The sequence below is a fragment of the Mustela nivalis genome (assembly GCF_964662115.1).
Source record: "Mustela nivalis genome assembly, chromosome: 8".
Taxonomy (NCBI): domain Eukaryota; kingdom Metazoa; phylum Chordata; class Mammalia; order Carnivora; family Mustelidae; genus Mustela; species Mustela nivalis.
Window position 1 is genome coordinate 85,643,764 of NC_139027.1, and position 12,450 is coordinate 85,656,213.

The 12,450-nt window shown below is 45.3% G+C and overlaps 1 protein-coding gene and 1 long non-coding RNA gene across 6 annotated transcripts in view; one reads left to right on the forward strand and one right to left on the reverse strand.

Moving 5' to 3' along the window:
* Positions 1-7,712, reverse strand: part of ST6GAL2 (ST6 beta-galactoside alpha-2,6-sialyltransferase 2) — a 79,986-nt gene extending 72,274 nt beyond the window's left edge. Inside the window, exon 1 of one of the 5 annotated variants that reach the window (XM_082743812.1) lies at positions 7,521-7,712. The gene's annotated coding sequence lies outside the window, so the exon portion shown is untranslated. The other 4 variants (XM_082743814.1, XM_082743811.1, XM_082743813.1 and 1 more) reach the window with 4 other exon arrangements.
* LOC309871121 overlaps positions 7,385-12,450 on the forward strand; it is a 59,264-nt gene continuing 54,198 nt past the window's right edge. Inside the window, exon 1 of the long non-coding RNA XR_014315045.1 lies at positions 7,385-7,461. This is a non-coding gene — a long non-coding RNA (uncharacterized lncRNA). The remainder of the gene's footprint in view (positions 7,462-12,450) is intronic.

The window sequence follows — 12,450 nt, forward strand, 5'->3', positions numbered from 1 at the left end:
TTCCAAGGAAGAAAACTGCCCTTTGAAAAACGTAAATCAGATACCTACATACTTATTACATACACACTGATACACACATAATAATATAAAGTAATGATGTCGCACTGGTCAGCTTCCTATTATTCATCAATTGTTCCCCCAAAATATCTTGAGCACCAGAGGGTATCAATATTTTTTTCCCAAATCAAACATTTGAGCTTGCTATTATCTTAATTATTTTACCTAAAGTTTAAAAAGATCGAAGACATTACAATTCAGGGTAACTTCAACTAGTTACCTGTTCTCTCAGAGGGAGTCTAAGTCACATGCACTGTTAGGCCAACTTCAGGTCCACCTGAAACCCCTAACACAGCTCTACTTCTTTCAGGCCATCGAATAGCTAACTAATGTATAGGGCCCCACATGGGTTCTCCTGGCTGCCCTGCCTGAGAGGCCTCCCTTGGGAGTTAGTGTCAACAGTCAAAAACATTCTGTGGGGTGCCTGGGTGGCTCAGTGGGTTAAGCCTCTGCCTTTAGCTCAGGTTGTTATCCCAGGGTCCTGGGATCCAGCCCCGCATCAGGCTCTCTGCACAGTGGGGAGCCTCCTTCCCCCGCCCCCCCTCTGCCTACCTCTCTGCCTGCTTGTGATCTCTTTCTCTCTGTAAAATAAATAAATAAAATCTTTAAAAAAAATTTTAATTAAAAAAAAGTTCTGCGGGGCGCCTGGGTGGCTCAGTGGGTTAAAGCCTCTGCCTTTGGCTCAGGTCATGATCTCAGGGTCCTGGGATCGAGCCCCACATCGGGCTCTCTGCTCATTGGGGAGCCTGCTTCCTCCTTTCTCTCTGCCTGCCTCTCTGCCTACATGTGATCTCTGTCTGTCAAATAAATAAATAAAATCTTTAAAAAAAAAAATTCTGCAAGCCACTAAAGGTACCTTGAAGATGCTGTTGTTGTGTTACAGATGCACACACTCACACACATAAATTGTGTTTTCCTATAACTATCCTATTAATAATCAAAAGTAAAGTTGAAACCCTGCATGTTTTGATAACCTTCGATCAAGCCACTGATAATTTGGAACATGCAATTCTCTCAGAGATATGAATACAGGAAAAAGAATGTTCTTCTCTCCGTCAGAAGTTCAGGACTCTAAGCCACTCACTCTAAGTTATTTGATGGTTGTGAATCCCAACAATTAATGCATAAGTATCTTAATTCAGGTTCTCACTCCTAATTACGACTGGCAAGCCTTGTTAATGCAGGGACGTATTCCTCCTGTATTTGCACGTGTATGTGTATACATGTGCATGCGTGTGTGTGTGTGTGTGTTACATGTTCTTTTTAAGGACAGACCTCTTTTCTGTATGGGGGATATAGTTTTCCTAATTTTAAAATATAATTTACACAGCAAGATCCCTCTTCTCATAGTACAACTAAATTCATCCATTCAATCACATGCTTCCCTTTCTATAGCTTAACTAGGTTGACTCTATCACTTAAGAAGCAAATGCAGTATAAGCTATATCTTTTTCTACTGGATTGTGGTCAGAGGCCCAAACACAGGTTTTTAACACATAGTAACATACTTATCTTTCAGAAAAGTCATCACTACACTTTCGGGGAAGCTACTTCTCAAATTTATCTCTGAATAATGAAAGCTCTCTGATTATCTAAGAGACTTACCCTTTTCCCAATTTAATTGAAAGCTAAGTCATTTTGGAAACCACAATTACCAACACGCAAGAACCTCTCCTTGAAAAATTTATATAATCTGAACATGGAAAACCAATTGTTTTAAATTTAATAATGCATTTCCCTCTCAGGCTCAAATACGAGGAACAGCCTAGAATAGAACTTAATGTGTGAATTATAAACTTCCGAAAAAAGCAGTTTCTAATCAAGATGTCACAGGATTTTTCTTTACAGAGTATCGTCTCATGCTTTAGCCAATGTACTTTTAAATGTCCTGAGAGACTACTTTCTGAGCTTTGCTCTCTTCACTGACCTGATAACTCAGAGTGTAGGGATAATTTTCTCAAATCTTAGCTTAACATTTTGCTTGGAAATTTCACTTGCTAAGACACCCTTCATACAAGCCCAATTTTCATTCTAATACTGACTGCCCAGATAGTCTCACCTATGGGGACCATTTTTAGGTTGCATTTTGTGCCTCTTTCTGCTTCCAGATTCGGTTGAATCCATAGGCTTTGCTGGATGAGTGACCCTGCCATCTCCTCCATCCTATACAATCTTCCTCATCCAGCAACCTCGGCCATGGTCTGAGACATGAAATCTCACGGTCACAGCCCTTCTCAGGCTCCAAGACAATGACCACCAGAGGAGTCATGCCTGCTTCTCCATGGAGTCTGAGCTCAATCTTCACCGCACAGACTTCCGAACACACAAACCCAGGTCCCAAACCCAGCTCTGCCACTCTCCTACTAGGGGACACTTGAGGAAGGTACCTCATCTTTGTAAGGCTCAGTCTGCTCACCTGTAAAATGGGAATAGCTGTACCTCCCGGGGTTGGGGCTAGGTGTACTATGATAAGCTGGGCAGAGCAAGAGGCAGGGTATGGTTCACAGTCAAATCTGGAGCAATCACTGTGATTATCCTTGGAGTTACTAGTCTCTCTTGGGGCCACATGGTGTTTGGAGGGATGTCCAGCATGTTAACTAAAGGGTGATTTGCCTCTGAGCATGGGAATTCGCTGTTAAGTATGCGAGAGTATACAATTCCAACTGCATGGAATCCCAGCAAGAGAAGCCACCTTGGAGAGGATTTAATCTGTTTATGGCTTCATTTCCCAGCCCTGGAAGCTGGTCCAGCTCAGATTTGCTTCCAAGACCTGCTCTGCAGGGACAGTACTCCCTAGGACTCGGGTTTGAGGGCACTGGCCAAGAGATTTCCTTGCTGTTTCTTCGCTCTCTGAGGAAGAACTGCAAAACCAACCCACACACCCCCTTGTTAGAGCCCATGTCTACTTCAAATTCAGAATTCTTTCCTAGGGAAGACTACAGGGGGCAGCAGAACCCAGAAGGGACAAAGAACAGTTCTGGGCAGAGAAATCCCGAGGAGTGTGGGTGCATTTCTCTGATATCATTTCCATCCAGAGAGCAATTCCTCCCCAAATCAGAAGTGACTCGGCACTCACTGTGGGATGACCCAGAACCTGCCAGTGGCCAAGTGAAGACAGTGGAAAGGCAACTGCTGGTAACCAGCTTTTACACAGCAGCAGCAGGTCTAGGACCTATGCTAGTGCTGGACCAAACCACTGCTGCCTGGAAGACCTTATGACGTCCAGTTCACACCTCACATCCTTGAAATGCATTGCCTCCACTTCGCCCACAGGTGGTGTGGGTTCCAAGCACTGCAACTGTTTCCCACCAATTCAGCGTGGGGGGGGGAGGGGGTTGGACTTGGAATTGCAGATTAGGATGGGATTTGGTAAGGGGCATAACAAATCCATATTTCTCTGATACTTCTGTCTGTGCCTTGTGTACTTAATTATATTTACAGACAAATCTCTCAAAAGTAGGAAGGAGGGCTTTCAGAAAAATGCAGATACATTAAACTGAAAGTCTGACTTTATCCACTAACAGTAGCTGGTCAGCTTCCACAGCACACTCAATCTTGACCTTGACCTCCACCTGTTGAGAACATTGAAAATTGCTATGTAAATGTACACCTGCACTTTCCTGATTCCAAAATTAGCATCTGATTCTATGTAATTATTTCTTTTACACTCAGTGGTGAACTTCATCCCATAGTTCTTTTTGGAAGAGCTTTCAATGCTTAAAATCTTAAACACCTGTCATGAGGGTACTACTTTATGCTTAGACATTTAAGCAAGTCAGATGAAGTACTTTATTTAACTTAATCAGTCAAGACTTAAGATCATATAAGAGAAGATCCAAGAGGGGGAAAAACACATCACAAACGAAGAGAGGGTGAATATTTAAAGATTGTCCCCATGATCGATGCCTAATATATTTTTATTCAGAAGTATTGGGAAAGAGGCATTAAATCGAAAATCAAGTGTTTCTCAAAGGGTAAATACTTCCAAGTTTGTGGAAAGGAACTCAGCATTTAATTGATCTTAGCAGTAGACACAGAAAGCTCAGGATGAGTTTGTCATTTTAGGAAAGAAGTAAGGAGCCCTTGGCAAACAAACGCTTGGGTACATTCTGGACCTATAGTATACCACTGCAGTTAGTATAAGCAATAGGTCAGAGACATACTTGAATCATCTCGGAAAGAGGAGAACCTTGGGAAAAAAGCTCTGGAAGCAAGCACCTCCAGGGCTTTCTCAGCATCCCCTTCATTATTTCACCTGTATCTCACTGGCTGACCACAAATCCACCCTTAGCCCCAACTTAAGTCTTCACCCCCAGAGTAAATAAACCCTTCCTTTTCTTCTTAACTCTCCTCACCAGAAAGTGAGCGTAGTGGATTGATTGCCCTTCTCTGCCCAATAAGTCCATATCTATCTATCAATCTATCTATCTATCTATCTATCTAATTTGAAGATTTATTTATTTATTTTAGAGGCTGAGAAAGAACACGAGTGGGTAGAGGAGCAGACGGAAAGCTACAGGCAGACTCCTCGGTGAATGCAGATCCATCCCAGGACCCTGAGATCATGACCAGAGCCAAAGTCAAGCACACACTTAACCCACTGTGCCACCCACGTGCCCCCATTCACTTATTTTAAACATTAAATTATCTCGGCCTTGAACCCTCCAGTCTGCACATCCTCATTTCATTATCTTTACTTCCTAGATAGATTGCACCACCTAAGAAACCCATCAAATGCTGGCCTTTGCTCTGACCACTCTCCAACAGTCTCTATTGTCTGTCTAAACTGTGGGGCTCAGAATTCCACCAAGAGCCGAGGCTCACCTCACCTCACCTCACAATTTTGCCAAGAGAATTCACTTAAAATTCCAGAAGGTCCAACTGCACCAAGCCAAAAGGTAAAATGCTAAATTTACATCAAGCACAATAAAAACTGGATCAAGATTCCAACATGTCTGAGTGCCCCTGCTTTTAACGTAACTGTAAAATTTAAGGCAATTCACCTATTATTTTAGGTTGTTCTCTGTTTTGATCATAATACTCATTCACCATTGTCAACAGTTTTTCTCAAGCTTTAGTAGAAAAGCAAGCCCTGGAGTGCTGCAAAAACTCTGGCTGCCAGTTTTAGAAAAATAATGGGAGAAGGAAAGTGGGTAAAAATAAGTTCAAGGCCACACATCATTTTTTTTTTCTTAGAAAGGAAGTATTAGCCCTAAGTTTGCAAACAATACAATCACATACACAGCACTTCAATTTTTGAAATTCTTCATTGGTCATAATTATCTCAAAATGGCAAATATATTGAGCAAAATTCCAAAAAAAAAAAAAAAGTAATTATCGAGTAACATGCATGAGGCTTTTTAAATATGCCCAAAGCGCTTAAGACAAAATCTGTTGCAAGTGCTCCAACAATACCCTCACCCAAGCAGCCAGTTCCCAGTGCAGAGGATCAACAAGCCCTTGCACTGTTAGAACGCAAAAGGCACAGAAAACAAAGATTTCAACCAAATATGGTTTGCTTTTCGTCAAATTTTCAGCATGACCCTGTAAAAATAAGTTCACAAAAAACCAGCCAAGCATAACTTTTCTCCCCAAGTGCTTCTCGGATTATAAAACAGCTTTGAAAGTTCAGCCTGACAAAACAAATATGGTACTAGGAGGAGAGACCTGGAAGGCAACCACAAAAAGTCTCATTTAAATTCCTGGAAAGCAGGGCTTCTCCAAACACAGCTATTCAGCTCTCGTTGGAAGGCATCACTTGCTGCGAGCCACAAGTTTAACTTCGTTCGGTTCCCTGGCACCGTCAAATCCTAAAGAAATGGGTGTTAACGTTGCTTACCCAAAAGAATGCATCAAATATCTTCTCTATACACGTAGAAAAGTACAACTTAAAAGCAAGAGTTTTCCCCGTACAAGTGCCTAGAATGAACACGCAGGTATTTGGGATTCTAAGGAACCCCTTCTGTCCCTACATATAGCTACAGTAAACTAGAGATCGATAGAACGCACTTCAAGCTTTAGGAAGTGCAGTTTTACATGGGGGTGGGGAGGAGGAAGGCAATTAAAAATCTCGATTCCTTCCCAGAGCCAAATTAAAAAAAAAAAATAAGATTGCCGTTTTATTGACTGAACCGCAGGAGCACAGCTGTGTCCGCCCGTCCCCAAAGCTCAAGCCCTCCTGTTCGCTCACCCTCTCGAAGAATGTCTTGCTTCTCCCCCAAAACATTCAACCTCCCCCTCTCAAGGTCTGTCTGGCTCCAGGTCGCCGAGCCTAACTCCCTACAGGGCAGTGCACAGCCTGCAGCGACTCCGAGACAGACGTATTCCTACCGCCCGATCCCAAGCTCTCCTGGACCAACCTTCTCCGGACGCCGCGCCTCTCAGCGTCCGACCCCGCGGTGCTTGGCGTTCCCCGGCCGCGCAGCGCTAGAGTCAAAGACGCGCGTGTCACATTTTATTCCCGGGCAGCCGCTCGGGCGCGCGCGCCACGCGCTCCCATACTCCCTCGGCCGCCCGCGGGAGCCAGGAGCCGGGAGCCCGGGCCGGGGGCGGCCGACGCACGCCGCGGAACTTGGGGTCTGCCGACGCCGAGCGCGCGGCTAAGATCCTCCTGCTGGTGGCCTCCCCCGCCTCCGCGGAGCAGCCTCCCCGCGCCACCTCGGGGGCCCCGAACGACCTCGCCCGCGTCCCGGGAGGCCTGTGGGATCACCTCCACGGGGCCAGAGCCGCTCCGCGCCGGGCGGCAGCTGCAGGCGCGGCGTGTGGCTCGGTCTCAGGGCCGGCGCCGCGCTGCGCTCAGCCCCGCGCCGCGCGCCTCATTGTTCCCGGCAGCGCGGCGGCGGCGGCGGCGGCGGCGGCGGCGGCAGCAGCGGCGCGGGCGGCGGGAGGGACCGCGCGGCCCGGAGCCGCGCGGCTAGGCGGTGGCTCCCGGCCCCGGAGCTGAGCTAGCGCCGCGCCCCGCCCCCGGGCTCCGCGCGTCCCCTCCGCCCGCCTCGGGTCCCCCTCCCATTGCCGGCGCCTCTGTCCTGCCCCTTCCCGGCCTGGGCTCACCTAGCGGCCGGGCGTCGGGCGCTGGGAAGTTGCACAGTCCGCTCCCCGCGCCCCTGGCCCGCCAGTCGGGGTGCACCGCGGGGCGCTCCCCGACTGCGCGCGGAACCCTGTCTCTGGCAGAGAGCGACTGCAGACTTGAGCTGCGTGGGGCTGCGCGGGCGGCGCGGTTGCCTAAAAAGGCATGCCTCTTCCCGGCCGCCGCCTGCAGCCAGCCCCAGTTCCTACCAGGGTTACCTGCACCGGCACGGCGCGGGGTGTTCGGCGGGCACGCAGGTCCCGCGGGCGGCAGGGATGCGAAATGTGAACAGGCTGTGAGTGGCGGGCAGGGGATTCCGGGCGCCTGGCCCCGCGGAAGTGAGTCTTTGTGTTCCCCGCTTGAACACACCCTCCCGCCGCGCCGCTGGCCGGGCTACCTGCGCTGGAGGCAGCGCCTGCGAGCCAGCCGGGTGGGGCGCAGGGGAGCGCAGCATCCTCCTCGGCCCGCTGGCTCCCTTTGTTCCTCCCGCGCCGCCGCCTGGTCCTCTCTCCCCGGAGCTTCTCCGGGGCGCCCTAGGGTCGGGGTTGGACTTGAAAACCAGCCACCTTCCACTTGCGAAGGGCCGCCCACCAAGTCCGGGGAAGGAATTCCGTAGAGGCCCCCACCTACCCGCCCCTCCCTACCGCCGGCCCCTATCCCGGAAGGATGGGAAAGTTCTCGGGACGGTGGCGCCCGAGGCTGCCCTCTGCGCGCGTGGAGAATCCGCCGCGGGAGCGGGCGGCGACTTGGGCCCGGCAGCTGGAGCTGGTGGGTGGGGCCGCCGGGAGTCGCAGATCGAGTGTCCCTTTGCTCGCGTGCGGAATGTCCATATGTCACCGCGGATCTCTTGCCCTTCTCGGGAGGCCTCAGCTGGTCCCAAGACCCAAGACCGCGCCGCCCTTTGTTTGCTGATAAACACGGTCCTTTGAACTTCAACGTGTCTTTCCGAGTGCGTGGGGTGGCGCTGGGTCCCCGCTCCCCTACCCCGTACCCCCGGGGGTCCTCTCCCTGACTGAGAGCGGTACAGGTGTGGGGGAGCTCCCAAGTAGAACTAGCTTGAGGTGAGTGATAGTAGTACCACATAGTGCCCATCCATCCCAGAGGGACAAGTTACCCGCTGTCCTCTCAATTTTAGGTCCCTTAAGGGGCTAGTATCATTTTGAAGACACAAAGCCTCCACTAAATATACCATTTTAAAAATTTGTATAACGTTCAATTACCTAATTAAGGCTTTTTAAGAATAAAACGATTGCCTAGATACCCAATTCATTCAGTACTATGGACTGCCTACTGTGTGCTGGGGACTCCGGGTTCAGCAGCAGACAAGTAAAGGTGAATAAAATCTCTTTCCTACCCTCAAAAGGTTTGCAGAAATTTAAAACATCACGGAAGTTCAACTAAAACTGACTGGGCAATATGCATTGTACTCAATCAAAAGTATGGGTTAAAAAAGCATACTCAATATTTCCCCAGTTTTGCTAATGGTTTCTGACACCTAGAATTGTCCAGAACTGCATGAAGGGATAATGTGTCACGGGATTTAACAGCAATGACCACAGTATTCCACTACTGCGAAATATTATAGTGAGGCTAAAAGTAAGTTTAAAGAAGTGGGGGGGGGGGCAGGATAGAGTTCTGTGGCCTTGCGGGAGGGGAGGAGAATGGGAGGAAGTAATGCAAGGGTGCAAGGGGAAAAGTAACCCCCTTATCAGCTGAAAGGCCACTGTGGACCTTGATTTTTCTCTTCTGTGTAGGGTTTGTAATAGTACCAACCTTCAAGGTTCCTTTTAAGAAGTAGAGATCTCGAGTTAAAAGTGTCTCCCTTAGTGCCTGAAATCTGATGCTTAATAAATTATAGTAATTAATAAATAATGGTGTTAAAGAACTTCAATGGTGAAGGAAAAAAACAATTTGTATACACTTGTTTTGTATTTGTATTTTATATACTTCTTGTTTCTTTGCATGAAAGATCTAAAGTTGACACGTTGGCTACATTAAAGAAATCTTAATGAGAAGTTAAATAAGAGTGGCCAAATAACAATTAACTCGATGCTTGTAGAAAAATTACCACCTGAAGGCAAATATGCAAATCACTGTTGTAAAATTTTAAGTGGATGGAGTTTATTATTTATGATTGGAGATAGTGAATGAAGTGGTACCTGAGTGGCTTAATCTATTGCTTCCTGAAGAAATCAGAAATCTAGTTGATGTACATAAAGCTATCCATTGATGCTTATTTCTTTCGAAGTGTAATGGTAAATAAGATATTTTGACAACCTTTAGTTTAATTGCTTAGAGGAACATCAAATAGAAGCAGATTATTAATGTTTTTTATTAATCTATGAATTTGTAAGACGTTCCTGGGCTGTCCTGGCACATTATATCCCTTTCCTTAAACAAAACAAAGCACAACAACCAAAGCAAACAAACAAATAAATAAATAAAAATAAAATTACTTCTCCAAATAAGAAAATTCCTGCATCAGAAACCTGCTTGCTCTTATCCATTTGCTCATACCATCTTCAATTTTCTTTTCAGTTTTTAAACTCATGGCTCCCCCACTGACCCATCCACTGTTGATCCATGATGGGCTGTTTCACAGGAAACACTCCTGTGAGGAAGTCATTATTGGTTAGCAGTCAAATCAGGAGGCTCAGTGAATCTCCCAGTTGAGAAGTATTTGAGTTTGGGGGGTAACTAAAAAGTAAATATTTCCTAAAGGAAATATTGCTGAATCTGGGGCATTTGTTTCACTTAAGTACTGTTTATAGAAAATATTTCTTCCTGTTTATTTTGCCATTCAGCTGTGACAATAAACCCACATATTCTTTTACAAGTGGGGAAACAGAGGCTGATTTTTTTTTTTTTAAAGGACTGTTTTCTCTAAACCTTTTCTCTTCTGGTTTTGACTTACCTGTGATGCCGTTCTGTAAAATGCATTGAGCCCCTCAGGGAGGAACATCACCTATAGATGTGTTCTTCATATTTAATCAGTGAAACAAATCTGTATGTAGTCAGCTAAAAATGAATCTCAGGTACTCATTTGTTTAGAGCCCATTATACAATGTTAAGATCAGGAAGAAACATTTGTTTTCTACCCAACCTATTGATTTCTATTTATTTATTTACTTACTTATTTTATTTTTTTCTAATTTTAAAAATTAACATATATTACTAGCACTAGGGGCACAGGTCTGTGAGTTTTCAGGCCTACACACTTCATAGCACTCACCACAGCACACACCCTTCCCAATATCCACAAGCCAACCACCCTCTCCCCACCCCCTTTCACCCGGCAACCCCCAGCTTGTTCTGTCAAATCAAGAGTATCCTATGGCTAGTCTCCCTCCTGATCTTATTTTGTTTCATTTTTTCCTTCCCTACCCCCAAACATCCTACTTTGCCTCTCCAAATTCCTCATATCAGGGAAATGAAATGATAATTGTCTTTCTCTGATTGACTTATTTCGCTCAGGATAATACTCTCTAGTTCCATCCAGGTTATTGCAAATGGCAAGATTTCATCTATTTTAATGGCTGCATAGTATTCCATTGTATATAAATACCTCATCTTCTTTATCCATTCATCGGTTGATGGACATCTAGGTTCTTTCCATAGTTTGGCTGTTGTGGACATTGCTGCTATAAACATTTGGGTGCACATACCCCTTCAAGGTAAAGATACATTTGTATCTTTAGGGTAAATACCCAGTGTAGTGCAATTGCTGGGTCATAGGGTAAATCTATTTTCAACGTTTTGAGGAACTTCCTGCTGTTTCCTAGAGCAGTTGCACCAGCCTGCATTCCCACCAACAGTGTAGGAGGGTTCCCCTTTCTCCACATCCTTGCCAACATCTGTCATTTCCTGACTTGTTAATTTTAGCCATTCTGACTGGTGTGAGGTGGTATCTCATGTGGTTTTGATTTGTATTTCCCTGATGCTGAGTGATGTGGAGCACTTTTCATGTGTCTGTTGGTCATCTAGATGTCTTCTTTGCAGAAATGTCTGTTCATGCTCTCTGCCCATTTCTTGATTGGATTATTTGTTCTTTGGGTGTTGTGTTTGATACATTCTTTCTAGATTTTGGTTACTAGCCCATCATCTGATCTGTCATTTGCGATTATTTTCTCCCATTTTGTCAGTGCTTTTGGTTCTGTTTCCTTTGCTGTGCAAAAGTTTTTGATCTTGGTGAAGTCCTAATAGTTTATTTTTGCCCTTGCTTCCCTTGCCTTTGGTGATGTTTCTAGGAAGAAGTTGCTCCAACTGAGTCAAAGAGGTTGCTGCCTGTGTTCTCCTTAAGGATTTTGATGGATTCCTTTCTCACATTGAGGACTTTCAACCATTTTGAGGATATTTTTGTGTGTGGTGTAAGGAAATGGTCCAGTTTCATTTTTCGGCATGTGGCTGTCCTATTTTCCCAACACCATTGGTTGAAGAGACTGTCTTTTTTCCATTGGATATTCTTTCCTGCTTTGTCGAAGATTAGTTGACCATGGGGTTGAGGGTCCATTTCTGGGTTGTCTAGACCCAGAGGTTGTCGGGTTGTCTAGACCCAGAAGTTGTCTAGTTGTCTAGACCCTGGGTCTATTCTGTTCTAGTCTGTTTTTGTGCCAGTATCATACAGTCTTGATGATGACAGCTTTGTAATAGAGCTTGAAGTCCGGAATTGTGATGCCATGAACTTTAGTTTTCTTTTTCACCATTCCTCTGGCTATTAGGGGTCTTTTCTGGTTCCATAGAAATTTTAAGATTATTTGTCCAATTTCTTTGAAAAAAAGTTGATGGTATTTTGAAAGGAATTGCATTAAATGTGTAGATTGCTCTAGATATCATAGACATTTTCACATATTTGTTCTTCCAATCCATGAGCATGGAATGTTTTTTCCATTTCTTTGTGTCATCCTCAATTTCTTTCATGAGTACTCTACAGTTTTCTGAGAACATATTCTTTGGTTCTTTGGTTAGATTTATTCATAGGTATCTTATGGTTTGGGTGCAATTTTAAGTGGGATTGACTCCTTAATTTCTTTCTTCTGTCTTGTTGTTGGTGTAAAGAAATGCAACTTATTTCTGTGCATTGATTTTATACCCTGACTTTTTACTAAATTCCTGTACAAGTTCTGGCAGATTTGGAGTAGAGTCTTTTGGGTTTTACACATGAAGTATCCTATCATATGCAAAGAGTGAGAGTTTGACTTCTTCTTTGCTGATTTGGATTCCTTTAATTTCTTTTTGTTGTCTGTCTGTCTGTCTGTCTTTTTGTTGTCTTTTTGTAATGCTGGCCTCAGGCTAGGACTTCTGGTACCAGGACTTCTGGTACTATTGAG